The sequence below is a fragment of the Podarcis filfolensis genome, assembly GCF_964270895.1.
Source record: "Podarcis filfolensis genome assembly, chromosome: 6".
Lineage (NCBI taxonomy): Eukaryota > Metazoa > Chordata > Lepidosauria > Squamata > Lacertidae > Podarcis > Podarcis filfolensis.
In genome coordinates, this window is record NC_139609.1 from 23112211 (window position 1) to 23134478 (window position 22268).

General features: G+C 42.5%; 1 long non-coding RNA gene across 1 annotated transcript in view; it reads left to right on the plus strand.

The window, feature by feature from the left end:
- LOC310765497 overlaps window positions 1–22268 on the plus strand; it is a 144925-nt gene that overhangs the window by 122465 nt on the left and 192 nt on the right. The gene's annotated exons all lie outside the window — the stretch shown is intronic.

Genomic DNA, 22268 nt, shown 5'->3' on the forward strand with positions numbered 1-22268 from the left:
CTTCTTCTTCTTCTTCTTCTTCTTCTTCTTCTTCTTCTTCTTCTTCTTCTTCTTCTTCTTCTTCTTCTTCTTCTTCTTCTTCTTCTTCTTCTTCTTCTTCTTCTTCTTCCGTTTTTACCTGGGTTTTCCATGAAAACACAATCCTTCCTTAGCATTTTCAGTGACTGCGGCAAGAGGTGTAGTTAACTAGGGGAGAGACCATAGCTTAGTAGTGGAGCACATTTTGTGTGCAAAGGGCCCCCAGTACAGTCGCTGGTATCTCCAGCTATGAGGTGATGTTGGACACCTTCTGCTGGAGGACCTAGAAATCTGTTCCCTGTCACAGTAGGTGATTTTATGCTGGAAAGACAGATCTGTTAAAAACGGTTTCTCTTGCTATTAGATTTTCAGAGTTTTCTGCACAGGAGCAAAAAGGGCAGAAAAAGATTTATGTAAGATAAGCAAATACATGCACCAAGTTTGCTTGACTGCATAATTTTTTAAAAGCAGGATTCTTGTGGGGGGTGTTGGTGTAGGATTTGGATGCACTAATTTATTTTTAGCATGGACTCTACACTGCCCCCAAATATAATGAATGCATCAAGGCTGCTGCAGGCAAGAAAATCATAAGAGCTGAGATTAGCTTAATAGACACAAGGCAGATCATGGTGCTGCAAGATGTGCAGTCTTGATTCCATGAACTAGCTAAATACTTTGGGAGGAAAAGTAGACTCAGTTCCTTAATGGGATTTGGGAATATCTGTCCCTCCTTCTTATCTGTGTCAAAGAATGAGACAGGCTGCCATTCAACATTCTAGTGGAGCCTTCAGTAAATAAATGAAGTAAAATCCGAGTTCTAGGAATAAAAAACCAACCAACCAAAAACCTGGTTGACATATCACAAACAGATTTATCTGTAAGGACACTTGTCCTGTTGTACTTGGTGCTATTTACTTATGAGTAAAACATGCTTGCGATTTAGCTGTAAAGTGTTCTGTGGAATGTCATTGCAAAATGAAGGAAGAGGTGGGACTTGATTCTGCAATGTCTTGCCCCCTCCCAATGCCCCACATGGGCCCATGCAAGAAGGTAGCTAAATGACATTATACTCAGAACAGCCATCACTCACAGATGAACCAACTGGTGTTCACATCATACCTCATACAGAAACTGTCAAGAGTTTGGCATATCTTGAGTCTCGTCAGGGAAAAAGGCAGGGTATAAAAACATGAAGTTACTTACGAAGGAATTTGTGAGGAAAGAATAGGCTGTCTTTCTGCCTATCACCCTGACTGGTTTGTGTAACTTATTGTAAGTGTTGCTGCATGACTCCCAACAGAAACAACATCTATACACAAGTCTTTTCCAAGACTTTACATCAAGAAAACTAGTTCAGTTTAGTGTATGGAGTGCTAAACTGGGAGACAAGGTTCAAGGTTGGCCTTCAGCGATCTCACAGGGTTGTCATCATCAGATAAAATGAGACAACCATATACTAGAGGTGAGGATATTATAGCCCTTCAGATGCTACTGGACTCCAACTCCCATCAGCTGCAGTCAGGATGGCTAACGGTCAGAGGTGATGGAAGTTGTAGTCCAACAACATCTGGAAGTATATGGTTTCTGCAATCTACACTATCTTGGATGGAAGGTTGAGATGCAAATATGATAGATCCATAACGAATCCAAACCTACTCAGAGATTTAACTAATGGAAAACAGGGGAACCTCAGGTACTCAACACAGTTAACCTGAGAGAATGACGATATCTAGCTATATAATTGTATGTAGCATAGTAAAAATGTCTTGCAGGAAATTTAAAATCAATACAGTATTGAATGCATTTAGCCAGACTACCTAATTATATCCCAGTGATTTAAAAGCAATGATCATACATTTTAAAAACACTGCTTCCATTGTAGAACTCTAGACACACTTCCCCCAGTAGCTATGAATCTAGTGATGTTACAGAACTTGTCCAGACTCCCAAAGAGGTCAATGAGTCTTTCCATTGACTTCATAGCTTTAGACCGGTCCCCTAATGAACAGTGTATAATTCATGTACAGAGCATTACACAATATATTCCATCTTCCCTTGTCATATTACTGTAATGGATCATACCTTATTAATCCTGCCTGCATTCCACTTGATGATCCTAATGGATAGCCTTTTAAGTCATGTTGCCAATTTTACCTTTCTCCGCTGGGCAATGGTTCAGAACGATGCAAGCAACAGCTGCGAGGGTTTTAGTCTATACCAGGAGATTCCAAAATAGGGCAGACTTCAGGGTCTCAGGCAGGTTCTATATCTCACAGGGCTACTGTGAGAATTAAATAGGAGTTGGCAGGCCTCGTTGCCCTGTACCCCTCATATTACTGGCCAGAGAAGAGAACAATATACAAGTCCTGTCAAAAAATATCAGTGTATGCTAACCAATGAGAATATTTTAGAAAACTGTGTATAGTGAAATGCTCTTGGACCTGTATTATCATGCCTGAAGTCATAGCTTTCTGTAGGGATGTAAGCAGCTCAATTTTTCACATGTATGAATTGTTGTGGATAACAGAACAACTCAGGGAAGCAAGGGAGGGACTTTTAGCACAGTAATATAGAAGAGTAAGAAACTGGCAGATGATGTTGAAGTTGAAGCACCCAGACAAACCACAAAATGGGGGGGGTGCCAACCAATCCACAGAAGAGTTCTCCCTGCAGTCCTCTACATTCCCTATTTGGGTTTCCTTAGGTCTTGTTTCCGGGAAGAAGACCAACCTGTTTACAGTTTGCTGAAACTACATCTGTCTCAGATGTACCACACTGATGCGCTTTCAAGACTGTGCCAATTCTCTTCAAGAATTTGCAAATTTCACAGAATCATAGAATTGTGGAGTTGGAAGGGATCCTGAGGATCATCTCGTCCAACTCCCTGCAATGGAGGGATATGCAGTTGTCTCATGAGGGGATCAAACCTGCGACCTTGACGTTATCAGCACCATGCTCTAAGCAACTGAGCTATCCAGTATTTGAAAGCTTTGGAGATGGATCTGTTGCTTGGCATGAGTTGTGGCCAAAAATACCAAATAAATACAGCCATGATTGTGTGACATATGCAAGGAGAACCTTACCGAACTATTGGAACACACCCAATGGTTTCCTGCTACTTTCCCACTGTTACAGCACTTTCACTTCCAGCTCCAACATGCATAATTGAACGGCGCTTTAGCACTTTGTACAGGGTGAAGACATGGCCCTGTTCAACAGTGAACGGAGACTGATTGTCTAGCTTGTGTTTGTTGAGTGCCCATGGGGAAAAGTTGATGGCCAATCCTATGGGGAAATTTATAAAAGACATGATTGAACATTGAGACCAAGACCCTCAACGATTCCAGTTCTTGTTTAAAGAATGATCCACATCATATCATGCTTTCCTTTATCTTACCAATAAGCAAGCATTAGCAAAAATGTCTGGCATTCACTACATACAAAGCAGATTCTGTGTAAAAGGTGTGAAACTTATCCTTGAGGGTTTTTTAATTAGGTTTAGGGAACTCCAATATTGTTCAATGGACAAATTGAAGCTGTATGTCTTTCTTGTGGTTTACTCTGTTATGGTTAAATGGGCAAATAAGACAATTTGCTAGGAGGTGGTCCTGAAAGGTGTAATCCCACATAATACAGTAAATCACAAATAGACACAGCCCAATAACGTTTCTCATTGCTTCTCATCAGCACCATGTTATGTTGTGTGGGGCTGAGTCATAGAAAGAGTAAACATGCCATAACCCTTCCATCCCACCCACCAAAATTATTTCTGCAGACACCCATGGGCAGAGATAAGGGTGACAAATTGGGTGCGCTTGTTGCAGAAAGATGAGGCAGAAACCCATGCAATTAATTCTTTAATAAGAAAGTGGAATGGGAGAAGGGGAACGAGGTCTGAATGTGGGGAAATGTTGCACAAACATTAGGTTTCCTTTTGGTTGCAGAGCAGGGCATGGGGTGATGATTACAAGAGTCAGTCAGAGGCTTCACAGAAAGATGGGCTTTGAATGAAGAAAGAGGCAAAACAGACCAGAGGCAAAACAGATAAATCTGTGGCATTCTGGTATGACTTTATTAGTCATGTTAACAAGAGAGACCAGTATTTGAAACTTCTGATTCAGACGGGGAAGTCATGATTTCATATTCATAGCAGGTTTGTGTTACAAGGTTTGTTTTGCCACTCAGAACATCCGCAGGCAACACTGATCCTTGGTAAACTCTGATGAACACCTGAAAAAGAGAGAGTCAGAGAGAGAGAGAGACTGAGAAACAGAGATCTGCATTGGCACAGTAATGCATTACGCACATTGTATAACCTTTTATTCTGTGATATATCTGCATCTGCTGCTTTGTATAGCATGTTATTTTTCTTTGTGGTGGTTTCTGTCATTATTAAATAAAATAAAGGGGGGAGGCAGGACCAGGTATAAAGAAAAGAGAAGAAGGAAGCGAAGGAGGGAGATGGGGGAAAGGAAGACAAGGGGGTGGGGATTGGCAGAGTTATTTATGACCATGGGCATAGCCAGGGGGCAGAGGAGGGCTGCTCCTCCCCATCAAGTAAATAAATAAAAATACTTAATTAAAAGTAGAAATTGTAGAAAGATTTTGACAGATTTTTCTGAGCACTCGGGGTCCAAAGAAAGTAATTTAAAACAACTGTTGCTGAGACATTTCATTCCAAATCTGCAAAATAGAGCCAGACAGAGGATGGTGTTAGGTGGGTGTCCTGTCCCACTAACATAAACCCTGGCTGCACCTATGTTTGTGACAAGAGGAATGTGGTTAACACTCACTCACCCTCCCCCAATACTCTACTTGTTATTGCAATGTAAAGCTAGAACACAGACAGCACATAAAGTTTAAGTATCTAGTATTGGGATAGACCTACCCTGCACCTTTACTCTAAAGATGTAATACACACATACTACGTGAGCTCTCTCTTCTTCCTCACTGTTGTTGATGAGACTGCCGTGATTCCAGTGCTGAGTATGAAATCTGCCTTGAATCCCTTGGGTCTCCGTATTTCTGCTTCTTAACGGTAGGTGGGGAAAGAGGAGATGAGTGATTTTCACAAATGTTTTCGCATTTGTAGTGTGAGAGAGATTTGGGGGGGAGAGAAGGAAAGGGAGATTGTGCGAGAGAGAAAAGCGTATGTTCTGAGCTTTAACAAGTTTCTTTTTAGGCTGCATGTCACTTTGAGATTTTTGAAATCGTAAGCGGTATACAGTCATACCTCGTTTTGCGGACAGGATCTGTTCCGGAGCCCCAGCCACTAGCCAAGAAGGACGCAGGGCAAAGTGCCGCGTCTGCGCATGCGCAAGGAGTGGTTTGTGCTTCTGCACATGTGCAAGCGGCAAACCCAGAAGTAACCCGTTCTGGTACTTCCAGGTTTGCCGCAGACATTCGCCGGAGTGGACGCTAGACAAAGCGGACATTCGCGGAGGTATTACTGTATACAGAATTTTTTTTCCAGCAAGAACTTGCCAGAACTCAGTTCCGGCACCTCTCAGGTGGGAGTCATTGCCATTATAAGAGAACAAGGGAGGTGTTCATGGTGAGTTCCGGCACCTCTTTCTCTAGAAAAATGGCACTGAGCATATAAATGCTTTAAAATAAAGTGATTAAGTAAACTAAAACCATTATTTTTAAATCTGGAGAGAGTGTGCATGAAATCCCAGTTCTTGCAAGAGACTTGCTTTTTGGCTATCTCTATAAATGGGATGAGACTCATGAGCCCAGCTATACGTTCTCATTTATGTTGTATTGTATTCCTTCTTCCAAAGAGCTTGGGGTGCCTAAGTGAGGATATTCTATTTTATCCTGAGCCTTATAAAGTAGAATCAGCCTTGGGTTGTCCAAGGCATCACAGCCAAGTCACATTTGATGCCCTCTCCATTATACCAGCTTTGCTATTTCACATAAGCTTGAGGAAGTGGAGTGAGATTCTCTGAGAGAAGTAAGTCTCTAGCAGCAGGGAGTCTTTCCTTTGCAGTGAATTGCTTCCTTCGGTGTAGTTAGACTGCTCCTCTAGTCGACTCAGGTGTGGGGGGGTGCCCTATGCCTTCTCCCTCCCCCCTCCCTCCCTCCCCCATTCTGCCATTCTCTTGCAGGACAGAAGAAATCAAAGCAGCACGTAGATGATCAGGTATATCCCCTAATTAAGCCTTGCAGCCACAGTGCTTTTCTGGCAGTGCTCTCATATCCATGCCTCGCTCTACTTGTTGCTTGAAAGCCCACTCTGTCCTTGTCTGCGATACACTCCCTGTCTGTATTAATATATTTTCATCTTTCACCTTACACGAACTGAGGAGGACAATGTGCTCTGCTTTCTGTTTCATCCTTTCCTTTCTGAATCCCGTACACAGCTTCTTTTCTTGACAGAGGACTGAACTTTTTTAACTGTGAAACTATATCACACGCATTATTAAATTCCTTCTGGAATATTACAGAAGAGTAGCCATGTTAGGACCTGTTCTTGTGTTAGACTGGCGGAATAGTCTCTACTGACAGCAAAAACCTCTGAGTCTACTGTACTCTGGAGGCAGCAGGAGGGATGCCTATTTGCTTTCCTGGTCTGCTTGTAGGCGTGTAACCCAGGTTCCAGAGACCTGGTATAATCCAGATGTTGGTGGACTCCCATCAGCCCATTGACTGTGCCAAGGGTGCTAACTTGAATAAAATATTGGGGGACCAGGTAAACCCTTCCCCCCATAATCGATCACAATATGCAGTACACACACACCATCTGAATGGCACCATTTGAAGGTGCCCCCTCAAATATTTTATTGGGTGTGTGTGAAGGGACCTCAGCCCCCAGGAGCCCCAAATGCTGCCACCTTTCTTCATAGCTGAGTTGTTCCACCCTCTTGAGCATGTTGGTTGTCCTTTCCTGGACCTTTTCCAACTCTACAATATCCTTTTCAATAGTGGATGAAAGGTCCATCTAGGCTAGCATTGTGTCCCCAGTCCTAACTAGTTACATTGGCTTTAGGCAATCTGGCACCCACCAGAATTTTCTGTAACACAAAACGCACCAGCCCCAACTAGCACATTCCATAGGAGCCAACTCCTAGGGGCTGAGGTCCCCACCCCACCCCACCCCCCAATAAAATATTTGAGAGGCCAAGCCAAGTTGATGAGTATTGCCATTCAATTGGTGTGCATGTGTCACGCCTTGTGATTGATTATGCAGGGCAGGGCTTCCCTGGGCCCCCTCAATATTTTATTCAAGTTGGCACCCCCGCCTAGAACACAGCTCCCTGGATGGTTTAAAACAGGAATAGGCAAACTCGGCCCTCCAGATGTTTTGAGACTACAACTCCCATCATCCATAGTTAACAGGACCAGTGGTCAGGGATGATGGGAGTTGTAGTCCCAAAACATCTGGAGGGCTGAGTTTGCCTATGCCTGGTTTAAAATCCCATTCAATTACAATAAAAACCACAATTTAAACAATGATACAGTCAGAAAAATGTCTTAACCCAGCATGGGCATTGTAGCTCAACCAACGTATTCCCAGCAGAGGAATAATAAGTCTCCATGGGCATGCTGGTTGTCAAGATAAAATGAAAATGCCTTGTCTTCTGAGTAGCTTAGGTACGGTAGTTGTACCAGAAATTTTGAAGACCCTTCTTTGACACAGACAACATAATTGTTGATTTAAAAAAAAACACACACAAAAAAACTGGACAGCCGTAAATGTGTTTTCCTGTTTTCTGGCCATAAAAGAAGAAAACATGGTAATCCACAAGCAAACCAGAAGGATGGTCCTCAATGCAATAAAAGTTTTAAGAACCACTGTTCTAACCTAAATGTGAAGGCACTAAAACATAATGTGCACACAAGCTCTAAGTTTTTACAAGACATTCACAAATTACTTTTTTAACCACAGGGCATGGGGCCTTCTCTGACCCAGAAGGACCATTTTCTGAAGTACATCTTGAACAGGAGCCGATAAGATAATTACACATATTCATTTCCTCGCCTGCCTGAATGCGATAATTACCTGCAAGCAACGTTTTCCATTAATATGTACTGTAATCATCATATCTCAAGAATTAAAAAAGAAGAAACCTAATCATTTTACCAAACCTCCATGAATTTGTTTAAAATAAATATTATTAACGTTCACCCAGTGTCAACAGTGTGATAGCATGATTGTTACTTACCAGGCTAGATCTCAACACATAATTACTACAATGAGTAATTCTGAGTTCTAGCCTGCCTGTCACTCATCCCCTATCCTCTGACAGATTCCTGGCCCTGAGATTGATGTTATTTCTCAGTTATCTTTTGTTTCCTATTCAATGAGGCCTCAAAGGTGATGTACAAACCAACATACGGTAAGTTCTAGGTCAGGGATAGTGAACCTGTAGTTTCTTTTCTTTAAAGAGCATCATGACCTCCACCACCACCCAGTCTTATGCAACAGTCTGCCCAAAATAAATGTGCGCATGATCAGGCTTTCCAAATCTTAAAATGAAGAGCAAGAGTAATGCCTGGGATGTGCTTGGGGTAGAATGAGGTGACAAAATGGACTGTACCAATTTGAGAGGAGGCCACCTTTTCAAATACTTGACTATGATCACAACTCCTTGCAAATAGGAAATGTTCCCAGCCAAAAAGGGGAGTGGGATAGAGAACATCTCCCTTGTGTGCTAGATTTCTAGTTGCATGCAAGGACTTTTTAAATATGAGGGTACTTTAAAAAACAAAAAAAACAGCATCTCTCCCCACGTCTGTGGTCAGAAATGGTGCAGCCCATTCTTCTGTTTCTGTCTCCTGTCTGTGTTGGCCCAACCTGAGATATTTGCTATCAGATGGGGGTGAGATTTTTGCAGCTACTTAAATCATTGGAAGCCTACCTGTCAGTATGATTAATTGGTTATCGGAATTGCATGGAAACGCTGAGACTAGCCAAAAGCTATAAGGATCCCTGCCTCCAATCTCAAAGCTCTAGCTTTCCTTTATAATTAGTTCAGCTTTCACAAAGGACCAGTTGTAAGAAGAAGAAGGGAGCTTCTCGCAGGGTTAGTCTACATCAGAAGCTGTACATTTCTCCGCCAGGGATATCAAATCATTCATCTTTTCTCCTATTGTTTGAGATTTGTGTCTGCGAGGTCAGTTCAAAATAGGATATCAGATTTTAATTAGCATCATGAGCAGCAGACAAAAGGCACTTTTCCTCATCAGGCCTGTGACTTTTACACTGATGTCATGTGAAAATTGCCCAGTGGCTTCTCATCAAGACATCAAAAGCAAAGCTTTCTCGCAGAGCTCTTCACCACCGGATCATAAATCTTCATTTATTACATAAGAAACCCAGGTGAATGAATATTCTCATACCTGGTGTTGTGGGAAAGAGTTCTGCCCACATTAAATTGTCTATGTTGTTGTTTATTCAATTTATACTCTGCCTATTCACTCCAAGGAGCTCAGTGTTAATTGCTTGTGTAGCCTGCATACCTACCAATGTTGTGGTTTGTTTGTTTGTTTGTTTGATTGATTGATTTCTATACTGCCCTTTATCAAAAGATCTGAGTCGTGTACAGCACTAAAAACATATTTTACAGAACGTAGTAGTCAAAACATAAAACGAAGCATAGAAACAGACACTATAACCTATTTTTTTAAATAAAAAGATAATGTATGTACTGTGCGATGAAAATAAGTCTCCAAGCAGTTTATATCATTTTAAAAATAAACTATAATTAAGAAAACACTTTGAAATATACTCAGAGTCGCAAAGTGATTTCATGCTCTTTATTCAGCTCATAGTGATGAGGAGGAATGAATGAATGTCCCCTCAAAGTATCTGCTTTATATACATTATTTACACAATGGGCTGCACATGATTGGCTAATTCCGGAATTCTACTGTAAGCCAATCAGGTTGTGGATTCACTTTTATCTGCAGCATGATTGGGTGGTTCCTGCCAACCAATCATACTGCTGCATTGTTCTAGGACCAATCAGACTGCTGCATTCTGAATCCTATTGTTCTAGGACCAATCAGACTGCTGCCTTTTGGATCCTATTGTTCTAGGACCAATCAGACTGCTGCAGTTTGGATCCTATTCAACTCAGTACATAACACCCTTCTTTAGACAACTTATATGCCATGCAATAAAAATGTTTCCAAATAAGTACTTCACAGAGTTACAAAAAGAAGTACAGAGAGAGAGAGAGAGAGAGATAACAACATTTCAAAACAGCAAAGATTTGTGCAAGCTTAAATTCCCAGATGGTTATCTATTTACGCTGCTTGGCCTTCTAAGGGTTAAGTTACAGAGACAGCTTCCTAGAGAGGTAAGGTGGTTTGTTGTTGTTGTTGTTGTTGTTGGGGGGGGAGGCAGCTTGGTTCTCCAGAGCAGAGGTGCCTCCCCATGTTAGCTTTATTAAACTGGAATAGACAGCTGGACTAGATGGGCATTTGGGATGATCTGGCAGGCTATTCTTGCCCTCTTAATGGTGTTTACTTCCAATTAAATGTGTACAGAATTGTAGCCCAGTTCTGTTTGCTAGTCTTCTAAATCTCTACTTCATTCGATGGCAAAAGATGGACTCTGCTGTCAGCTAAGGCTGCGTTACCTGCCTCTGAAAAAGCCCAGAAAGGTTTTACAAATGTGGAATGGGCAGTTTGGGAGTCCAGTTGTGCCATTAAAATGTACCTATGAAACTCTCAGGAAAAAGTCAATGGGGTGTATGTGTTGTGGCCAGAAGATGGATTTGATGCATTTAGGAAATGCAGCTAGGGTTAAAGACATTTCACCTTTTAATACTCAGAATAGAAAGAGAGAATTGTGCCCAGCCTGCTGACTGAAATCTCCAGCAGCAACTATGAAAAAGTGGCTGTTGGCTAACTTACGCTGAAGCAAAGACATACACTTACAGAAATTTAAAAGGCGACCTTCTTACTGACTCTATTACTTGGTCAGATATGCAAGGACAATACAAGGTGACTGACTACTTAACACAAGATAATGCTGCATATTGAAAGAGACTTTACACTACACACCTGGCTCCCCTCTTTAAATTAATCCTGGAAGACGCCTTATATAATAATGGCCTGCATAACTTCAAATCTTGTAAGACAGCTAGGCAACTCCAGCTGGTCCACTATGTAGCTCCCTGGTGATCAATTGGAATAGTACACCACAAATAAATTGTACCAGGAGGTTTAAAACAACTTCACTGGTTGTGAGCCCCAATTCAAGGAGCTGGTTTTAAGTAAGGCTGACCCAAAGTTTTGAATTGCCAAACTCTCCTGCCAGCAGCCACCGTCTGCCTTCCCCCCACTATGTCATTTTCGGAGGGGAAATGGCAATGGCACACACACACACACACACACACACACACACACACACAAATGACTGCTGGTGAGAGGCAGCGCTTTCATCTTCTTATCATGTTTCCCTATGCAAGCAAATAAAAAATAAAATAAAATTACTCTACCAAACTTTTGGAACATGAATATTCATTTTATGCTGTTTCTAATATTTATTTATTATTGGGGGGCTGGGCTGCTTAAAGATTTTTTGTGTATGTGGTGGTGTTTCCAAATTGCTACTTAAAACCATCTCAAGAAGTTTTCGTGGAATGCAGTGTGAACATACTGTAAATTTATAAAAAACTAAAATGGGTCTGGAAAAGCATAGAGAATGAATCTGGGCACACACAGGTGAGCAGTAACCAGCACTTACCCACTCAGCTCAGGATGGCTGTGTGTCCTGCTTTGTGGAGGACAGACCTCTCTCTGAAGTTGTCCTCTGTCTGAAGAGCTGTCCAGCCCAAAGAGAAAGAATAAGAAGGGGCAGCAGGTATATGTCTGAAACAACATGTGTTCCCACTATGTGTTAGAATTCCTGCTCCATGATTGCAGTAATTGGATTGTTATCTTTCACATGACTGTATGTGTTTTGACTCCACAGAGTGGGAAGTGATGGAAACAGGATGTTTGTGTTACTGTGTTCCATGAAGTGGGACTATTGTCCTGTGTTTTTTTTTCTTTGCTATCTGATGCTCGAGAGAGAGGGAGCCATGTTGCAGTGCTCCGTGTGTGCTTATATGTAAATATAAGTAGATTAGCCAAAATGCTGAGTTGCTGAGGTCAGTCACATGAACTGTACAGACTCTGCAGATCCTTAAGTGTGCCGGTGTCTGTTGGCATCGGTTGCTGTGATGTTCGGGCAGAAGAAAGCTTTCGAAGCTCCCAAAAAATCGACCAGGAGGGAGAGAACATGCCAGTTGGGCATGTGTTTCTGCCAGGGTCCTACTCGAGTGTAGGCTGAACAAAATCCACTACTAAGAAGAATGGAAACTTTTGTGTGGAGCCTTATACCTAATATGGGACGCGGGTGGAGCTGTGGTCTAAACCACTGAGCCTCTTGGGCTTGCTGATCGGAAGGTCAGCGGTTTGAATCCACACGACGGGGTGAGCTTCCATTGCTCTGTCCCAGCTCCTGCCAGCCTAGCAGTTCAAAAGTATACCAGTGCAAGTAGATAAATAGGTACTGCTCCGACGGGATGTAAACAGCGTTTCCGTGCACTCTGGCTTCTGTCACGGTGTCTCGTTTCGCCAGAAGTGGTTTAGCCATGCTGACCACATAACCCAGAAAGCTTTCTGTGGACAAATGCTGGCTCCCTCGGCCTGAAAGTGAGATGAGCGTCGCAACGTCATAATCGTCTTTGACTGGACTTAACTGTCCAGGAGTCCTTTATCTTTACCTTACCTAAGAACTTGTCACACCAGGGAAAGATTGGTTTCTTACATAGAATTGAAAGAGACAGAGCATATGGGTGCTGCTTTAGACAGCAGGTTTGCAAATACAGTGGTACCTCAGGTTAAGTACTTAATTCGTTCCAGAGGTCCGTTCTTAACCTGAAACTGTTCTTAACCTGAAGCACCACTTTAGCTAATGGGGCCTCCTGCTGCCGCTGCACCACCGGAGCACGATTTCTGTTCTCATCCTAAACAAAGTACTTAACCCGAGGTAATATTTCTGGGTTAGCGGGGTCTGTAATCTGAAGCGTATGTAACCTGAAGCGTATGTAACCCGAGGTACCACTGTATGTGGACAGCAAATAATCATTCAGTAAAAAGCCATCACTGCACAAGGGGCCTTAAAGTTGACCATCAGCAGTTAAGCACATCCACAACATACATTTAAAGCTATCTTATACCACTTTAATGGACATGGCTTCTGCCAAAGGATTCTGGGAACTGTAGTTTGTTAAGGATATTGAGTGTTGTGAGACTCCTCACAGGGCTACAGCTCTTAGCACACTTAGTTCCCAAGATTCCTTGGGAGGTGCCATGACTGCTAAAATCATATACAAGTTCTTTAAAGCTATGGTGTGGATGTGACACAAGTCGCCTGTTGACGGTTTCCCAAGTTGGGTGAGATGTATTGTTTTCTACTGTTCATAGTAATTACAGTCATACCTCGGGTTACAGATGCTTCAAGTTGCATTTTTTTGGGTTACGGACCGCCGAAACCCAGAAGTACCTGAACGGGTTACTTCTGGGTTTCGGCGCTCACACATGCGCAGAAGCGCTAAATCTCACTTTGTGCATGCACAGAAGTGCCGAATCGCAACCCGCAGGTGCGCAGACGCGGGTTGGGAACGCTGCGGGTTGCGAACGTGCATCCCACACAGATCACATTCGCAACCCGAGCATCCACTGTATTTCTAAATGTGTGTCTATGAATATCAATTGCTGCACGCAAATATTATGCAAATCCGCTATTGTTTTTTGTCCTATTTTATCCTCTTTTTAGGGCATCAGTGACCACCTTAATTCGGGAATTCGGGTACTGTCCATCTGCATTGTTCATTTCCTTCTACACCTTCCCAACGTTTGGTGGCTGTTTCCTTAATGACTGGAATTTCCTTTGGAATGAATATAGGTCATGGCTCCTTTCCTTTAACCAATGCTGTGGATCAAGCCATAAGGGAAAGCATTTGGAACATCTTAGATTTAACAATAAGGGGAGAAGGGCTTGTACATCTTTGAGCAGTTGGAAGGCATGTAATCAAACAGACTTTACAGCACCAGAGGGCCACTTCCTCTGTCCTTTTTCGATGAATTATGCATCTTGTGCCTGAGAGTACTATGAAGGGGAAGCTCACTGCATTACATGACTCTTTTAAAAGATGTGGGGGCGGGGGAGAACTGTGCCACACGCAATTTGATATTACTTCAAAGTAACCACTTCTGAAATACAGAGAGGAATTATGGCATGGATAATATTCCTTCAGTAGGAGTTCAGTAAATGTGTTGTAAAAGTCTCAGACTTGAAATCTGAGAGGCAATGTTATGTAGTGGTTAGAGTGTTGTGGGCAAGGTAAAAGGTAAAGGTAAAGGGACCCCTGACCATTAGGTCCAGTCGTGGCCGACTGGGGTTGCGGCGCTCATCTCGCTTTATTGGCCAAGGGAGCTGGCATACAGCTTCCGGGTCATGTGGCCAGCATGACTAAGCCGCTTCTGGCGAACCAGAGCAGCACACGGAAACGCCATTTACCTTCCCGCCGGAGTGGTACCTATTTATCTACTTGCACTTTGATGTGCTTTCGAACTACTAGGTTGGCAGGAGCTGGGACCAAGCAACGGGAGCTCACCCTGTTGTGGGGATTCGAACCGCTGACCTTCTGATCAGCAAGTCCTAGGCTCTGTGGTTTAACCCACAGCGCCACCTGCGTCCCGTGGGCATGGTAGGAGTCACAAATTGAAATATAATGCTCATAGACTCAGTGAAACACTCCACTCCAACATCACTTAGAACAAACTGCTTGCTTCCTTTGAAAAGTTAGTTCTTACTTTCAATTACCCTCCAACGTTTCTCCGATAGAAATAAGGACGCCCTGTTCCATACTAATAGAAATAATAATTTTATCATTTATATGCCACCCATTAAACATTTAAAAACATCCCTATACAGGGCTGCCTTCAGATGTCTTCTAAAGGTTGTATAGTTACGTATTTCCTTGGCTCAGGAGTCACATAACTCCCTACCCTCCAACATTTCTCCAGTGAAAATAGGGACTTCCTAAGGAAAAGAGGGACATTCTGGGATCAAATCAGAAACAGGACAGGCTTCTGTAAATCCAGGACTGTCCCTGGAAAATAGAGACACTTGGAGGCAGGCTGGATTTGATTAAAATCAAATTGATTTAAATCACAATCTAAATCACTAGTCAGTAAGACTTGATTTAAATCAGTAAAGCTTGATTTAAATCATTTTCTTACAGAAAGACACATTCTTGCTGGTATAATCTTAATATTTACAACCAGATGAAGGTTTTATTTTTGGAATAATAAATTTTCAGAGTAGTTTTTACAGTTAGATAAAAAATTACTGATTTGGTTATACTATTAGAAATACATTGACAGATAAAATTATTGTGAGGTTTAATAAGTTAACTGTTTATATTTCCACAACTTTTCTGCTGTACTTTATTGGAAGGAGAAAAACAATCATTTCCTTAATAACAAGTTAAACAATTTATTTAACTAAAGCAATAACATTATAGCACCTGTATCCATGTTTGTTAACTGATGTGGGTAAACGATTTAAAAAAACAAAAAAACCTTAGACTGAGTTTTAGCACACATGAAAAACTTAAAACAAATCCTTATTTCCTGATGAATAGCCTTCAGACTATAATGTAACTTAAATAGAAAACTATCTTTAGAAAGAATTTCCCTACAAAAGAATTTTATTTTAAAAATCCAATTTAATTTTTTAAAAAAAATCAGGTTTAAATAAATAAAAAATCCAATTTTTTATTATTTTTCTAAATCATTGATTTTTATCCAGCCTGCTTGGAGGGTCTGCTTTCAGGGAGCTAGTTTTTATTCAGGATGAGGCAGGAACAGAATTACTTCTGTTCTTTTACAGGACTCTGTTGGGTAGCCACAACCAGTGATCCCTCCTTCTTTTGTAAGGATAGTGAAGGTCATGAGCGGGATAATATTTTTCATATTTTCCACCAGCAAGCAGTGTGGCTGTTTCCAGCACTCTGGGTAATGCTTCAGTGCAATTTTAATGTGGGAAATTCTTGAGCCTGCAGTGAAGCATGTGTGAAAAAGTGCTGTAAGATGTAATGAAGTTATCACACTCTGGCAGCAGCTTAGACATGAGAAGCAAAAAAAAAAGTCAATTCCACATCCTAGTCAATGAGCAAAAGAAGAAGAAGATAAAAGCACCAGGAGCCAGGAGGGGAAAGAATTGTACTGAGACAGTCTATATACGTGAGCTTCCTTATATAGGGCAGGCTTTTCTTGTTCACAAGGTGGTTAATGAATTGCAGAACGAGACCAGGATGCAAAGTAAGTCATTCGATGTTGCAAAATGAGCCATTCTGCAAAAGAGAAATATGCAAAAAAAGTGTTTCTTATTATTATTATTAATGTATACATTGCCTTTTCCATGTGTGTCCAAGTGATTAATAAATAGCATTAAAGCAGCTAAAAATACTCTCATTTTTAAAATAATAATAATAATGATGATGATGATGATAATAATAATAATAATAATAATAATAATAATAATAATAATAATAATTTATTATTTATACCCTGCCCATCTGGCTGGGTTTCCCCAGCCACTCTGGGCGGCTCCCAACAGATAAAAAACAGAATAAAACATCAAACAAAACATTAAAAACTTCCCTAAACAGGTCTGCCTTCAGATGTCTTCTAAAAGTCAGATAGTTGTTTATTTCTTTGACATCTGATGCGAGGGCATTCCACCATGCGGGCGCCACTACTGAGAAGGCCCTCTGCCTGGTTTCCTGTAGCTTCGCTTCTCGGAGTGAGGGAACCGCCAGAAGGCCCTCACCGCTGGACCCCTGAACGATGGGGGTGGAGTCGCTCCTTCAGGTATACTGGGCCGAGGCCGTTTAGGGCTTTAAAGGTCAGCACCAACACTGGGAGCCAATGTAGGTCTTTCAGGACAAAAATAACTGAAGATGGGTTTAAAAACCATATCAAATGAACATCTAAGGCAAAGACCTTTTCATCTAGCTGGGTGCTTCAGTTTTGGAAGGGATGAAGAGGTCAGGGTCCTCCACATGTTTTTGGCCACCAGCTACCTTCAGCCCCAGCCACTATGGCCTATGATCAAGGATGATGGGATGTGTGGTTCACCAACTGGAGGTCAAAGGTTTCCCCATTCTAAATTCGGGGTGAACAGCACTAGGGATGGAAGGAACTGCTAATTTCAATTCTCCCAGGTTCCTAGTTTTCCACTCAGATAGTTATTCATTTCCTTAACATCTGATGGGAGGGCGTTCCACATATATAACATATTATACTTGTGGAATTGTCCTGCCCTATCCAGTTTTGAAAGGAGCAAGTGCCTTGGGGGTGGGATGCAAATTCCTGAATGGAACAACCTGATCTTCACCTTTCAGATTGAAGCTGATTTTCGGAGCCTACCAAAAGTTTCCACTCTTCTCCAAATCTTGAGCTGCAGTTCTCAGAGGTTTAAACCTATGAAAGTATGCATTCAAATATGTATTTTAGTGGAAGAAATGCAGGTTTAAGCCCACCTCCTAGAAGGAAAAGCACATATTTTAAATATGTGTTTGGGGAGGTTTTGTTTTTTGAAGTTCTCAGATGAATGCAGAAGCATGATGGAATAGGACTATGGCTAAAAACTGGTTTAGATGGCACAGATAGGAAACAGGTCAATTCCTCCATCCCTAATCTTAACCCTGAAATAAACATGTTAAAATTCACCAAGCTCTGAATGAGACTTTCCATCATTCCCATTGAAAAATAAGAAATCCTCATTTGGGGACTTTGTTCCACTGGGTTTAAATTTTCTTCTCTTATAAATTGCCATTTCAACAGCAAGCAAAAGCAAGATAGTTAATTGCCTCCAGACCCCCTGCCAGACTCCATCAACAAGCTACTGTTAAGGGGGGGGACACAAGCAAAAAGCAGGCAATCTATTTCCTTGATCTCAGATAGGAGTAAAGCACTCATACTGTAGCATTTACCAGATATGCTCCCCAACCAGCTCCGCCTTGTACTTCCTTCTTCCCACATAGCTAACAAAAGGATAGTACTTTAGTCACATATATCTGTGAAAAACCAAGGGTAATTACAAAACTGCAATCAAGCTGAGAGGTACATTTTAACATAGATTGGGGCTGCCAACATTGCACCCATGGGCGCAAGGGTGCTCTTGAGGTCTTTCCTGAATGTCCACAAAGCCTCTGAATACACACACACACACTGCCTGTTGGTCATGAGATGGATCCCTTCTGCATCTTTGAAAAACACATTGAGCTGATCACATTCCAGTGGTACCTCGGGTTACAGATACTTCAGGTTACAGACGCTTCAGGTTACAGACTCCGCCAACCCAGAAATAGTACCAAGGGTTAAGGACTTTGCTTCAGGATGAGAACAGAAATCGCATGGCGGCAGCGGGAGGCCCCATTAGCTAAAGTGGTACCTCAGGTTAAGAACAGTTTCAGGTTAAGAACAGACCTCCAGAACGAATTAAGTTCTTAACCCGAGGTACCACTGTACTTTGGGGGGAAGTAATGACCAGAAGGGGTGTTACCCAAAAATCCAAACGTGTTTATGGGCCTAAAAAAGCTGGTGACCTCCAAACATAGATGATTCGCGGACTACTGGACCCCATTTTGTTCATTTGTTTTTTTGTTTGAGCCGTTGGGCTGCTAGAGAAAACCTAGGAAACTTATATGTAGTATATTTACCCCATCAACTGGTTGGAAAAAGATGTTCTCCTTACTATTCAAAAAGGAAACTGTCGGAAAGAATCTCTTTCAAGAACCTTTCCCCAGGGGAATTAGACAGTGAGCAATATAATACAAAAGGGCAGGTTTGTGGCCTTCATGACTAGGTGAGAGATTATCTTTAGGAATTGTGGAGCAGGAGGGGGGAGTTTCTCCACAGTCTAGTCAGCAGCAACCTTTTGTTCTTTGGAGGTTCTGAAATCACAAGGCAGAAATGGACATTACAGGAAGCTGGCTTTTACTCAGTCCATCTAGCTCAATATTGCCTACACAGAGTGGCAACAGAAAGGTTTCAGACAGGACCTTTTCTTAACCCAACCCAGAGACACCAAGAATTGAACCTGGCACCTACTGCATGCATAGCGAAAGCTCTTGCAACCTGAGAAAAACAGCAGCCACAGCTCCATCTTTCTTGCTCCAACCATTCCTTATAGGGTCTTCCTATAAGGGTATAAGGAATGCGTGTGGTGCTGTGGGTTAAACCACAGAGCCTAGGACTTGCTGATCAGAAGGTCAATGGTTCGAATCCCCACGACGGAGTGAGCTCCCATTGCTCAGTCCCTGCTCCTGCCAACCTAGCAGTTCGAAAGCACGTCAAAGTGCAAGTAGATAAATAGGTACCGCTCTGGCGGGAAGGTAAACGGCGTTTCCGTGTGCTGCTGTGGTTCGCCAGAAGCGGCTTAGTCATGCTGGCCACATGACCCGGAAGCTGTACACTGGCTCCCTCGGCCAATAAAGCGAGATGAGTGCCGCAACCCCAGAGTCGGCCACGACTGGACCTAATGGTCAGGGGTCCCTTTACCTTTATAACACATATGAGATGGTGTCACTGCACTGGCCATGTTGTTGTTTTGCATAACTGGCTAGCAGGAGAAGGAAGATTATAGCATTTTAATGTCACATCACATGGAGAAAGGGGGGGAAATATGGTGGTGCGGCTATGTTTCATGTCTTTTTTTTAGTTTACATTTTTATTAAGCCATTCTTCCTACAAGTTCTGGGCAGTGTTCCCCATTTAATCTTCACAATACTGGTGAGATAGGCCAGCTGAGAGATGATACTGGCCCAAGATCATCCCCTAAGATTTATGAGTGAGTTGGGAATCATATCCAAGTTTAACCAACTGAAGTTCAACACTCTATCCAAGATGCCACACTGTCTAGCTCTATCCTAAGTTTGCTCACAGGGGAGCCAGTTACTAGTACAATTCATGACCTTGTTTAAATCAAAGCTGCCAACATTGCCTCTGGCTTGAGTACTGGGTGTAATTTTTGCATTGCAAAAAAGTTGACAGAATCAGAAAAGTTGTCTAAGGCTATATAGCTGAGAAGTCATGAGATTTTCCAGCTTCTTCCCATTTCTACACAAGTTTATCTAGAAGTATACCCACCGCCCAGTGATCTTCGGTTGAAAGGTGGTATCTAAATTTAATCAACAACAACAACAATATCAAGGTGCTCAGGTAGGTGGCAGAAGAGGGGACAACACTCTTGTATCTCTAATAGTTGTGTCCTGCTGAAATCCCCTCTTCTGTCCAACTACTGAAGGTACAGGAGCCCTGCCCAATTTTGAATCTGGTCATGTTGTGGGAAAGATGCCCCCACCTCATTGCCTGAGCCCATTGAGAGCCTATCCTGCTGTAAGACAGCTTTGTATCAGATGAATGTCAACAGAGGGGAAAGGGCTGATTGGTACATGGAACTGGGTAGACCTTGCTTTTTAAGAGTTGAGGCCAACTTCAGGGGACCCTGGGTGCCTGGGCACCCACAGTATTTTCACTGTGGGTGCCTGGCCTCCGCATGCCACCTCTGCCTCTGCCCGCTGCCTTACCACAACACATGACAACGTGACGTCATGATGTCATGTCGTGTGAATGTGCCACCGGGCACCCACAGTCTGGGGCTGAAGTCGGTGCCTCTGGTTGAAGGTTGCAGTCTAGAACAGAACCACCTGTGCCCATGGTGTACGAGTGTGGGGTGAGCAGGTGTAGCACAAAAGGTGATGGCTCTGTCAAGCTCTTGTTGTCTCTAGTCTCAGACTCAGTTTTATTGTAGCTGCAACAGAAAAAGTCAGTGCTAATATCCAACCATTGTGATGTGTTTGCCAACCAACCTGTAAGGAAAACGTAGCCCATCCTTCTCTTATTCCTTCATCTGTATAAATCAGTAGGTTGACATTTTCACAGCACGGAGAAAAGCATGATCAGTCGATAATGGGACATGAGTGGCGCTGTGGTCTAAACCACTGAGCCTCTTGGGCTTGCCAATCAGAAGGCGTTTCGAATACCCGCAATGGAGTGAGCTCCCGTTGCTTTGTCCCAGCTTCTGCCAACCTACCAGTTCAAAAGCATACCAGTGCAAGTAGATAAATAGGTACCACTGTGATGGGAAGGTAAACAACATTTCTGTGCACTCTGGTTTCCATCACAGTGTCCCGTTGTGCCGGAAGGAATTTAGTCATGTTGGCCACGTTGACCTGGAAAAGCTGTCTGTGGACAAACACCGGCTCCCTTGACCTGAAAGTGAGATGAGTACCACAACCCCATAGTCATCTTTGACTAGACTTAACTGTCCAGGGGTCCTTTATCTTTACCTTTACCTTAATGTTTGCAGCTCAAGTGACTGTTAAAGGCACAGGTGCAGGGACCGCTGGCAACCCAGCGCAGGTTGGCAATCCAGCGCAGAGATGGTGCTTACTGGCTGCTGTCCAGTCATTCATAGCTGTAAATAGTTTTGCTAAGTTTCTTTCCCTACACAGTCAGGCAGAGATGAGCAGAATGTGAGCTTCCGCCTCTTCAATTACAGATCGTAAAAACCAACTCTTCTGTTCAATTGTCTTTCACTTCCCACATAGTGCTTGAAAACAGTTTTCTTAAATTAAACATTGCTTCCTCCTCCACAGAGTTGTCTGCTTCCTGCTCACATTATTCTCTCTCTTTTCTGCTTTATGGATTCAAATTGGCTACTTCGTCTACCTCATCATCTTTCCCTGCACCCCTCTGCACAGTCAACCAGGGTAAGTTTCCCTCAGAAGCATGAAGCTCCTTGGATTTGCCATTTGAAATATCCTCTCTCCATCTGACATTATGCTCTTTTTTATGCGACTAATATTTTTCGAAAGGTCACCGCACAGGGATGAATACGGGGGACATTTAGTGTTCCAGTGAAAGGTATTGGGAGTCCAGTTTAAAGATTCAAACTCAAGTCTCTCTCCTCTGAGAAGGCCACATGCAGAAAGAAAGAAGGAATCCTTAGCCTCTGAAGGAGTCACATCCTCTGACTGGAGATGCTGTTGAATTTCTATGTAGTTCTTCAAGATTCAGGAACATACCTTATACTGAGTCAGATTACAAATCTAGTCCAGCCTTCTTTTGTTCAGTGTGGGACTTGAACTCATTACCCTGAGATTAAGAGTCTCCTGCTCTACTAATTTTAAGCTACAGAAAAGTTATTACTGAAGCAATACTGTGGCAGC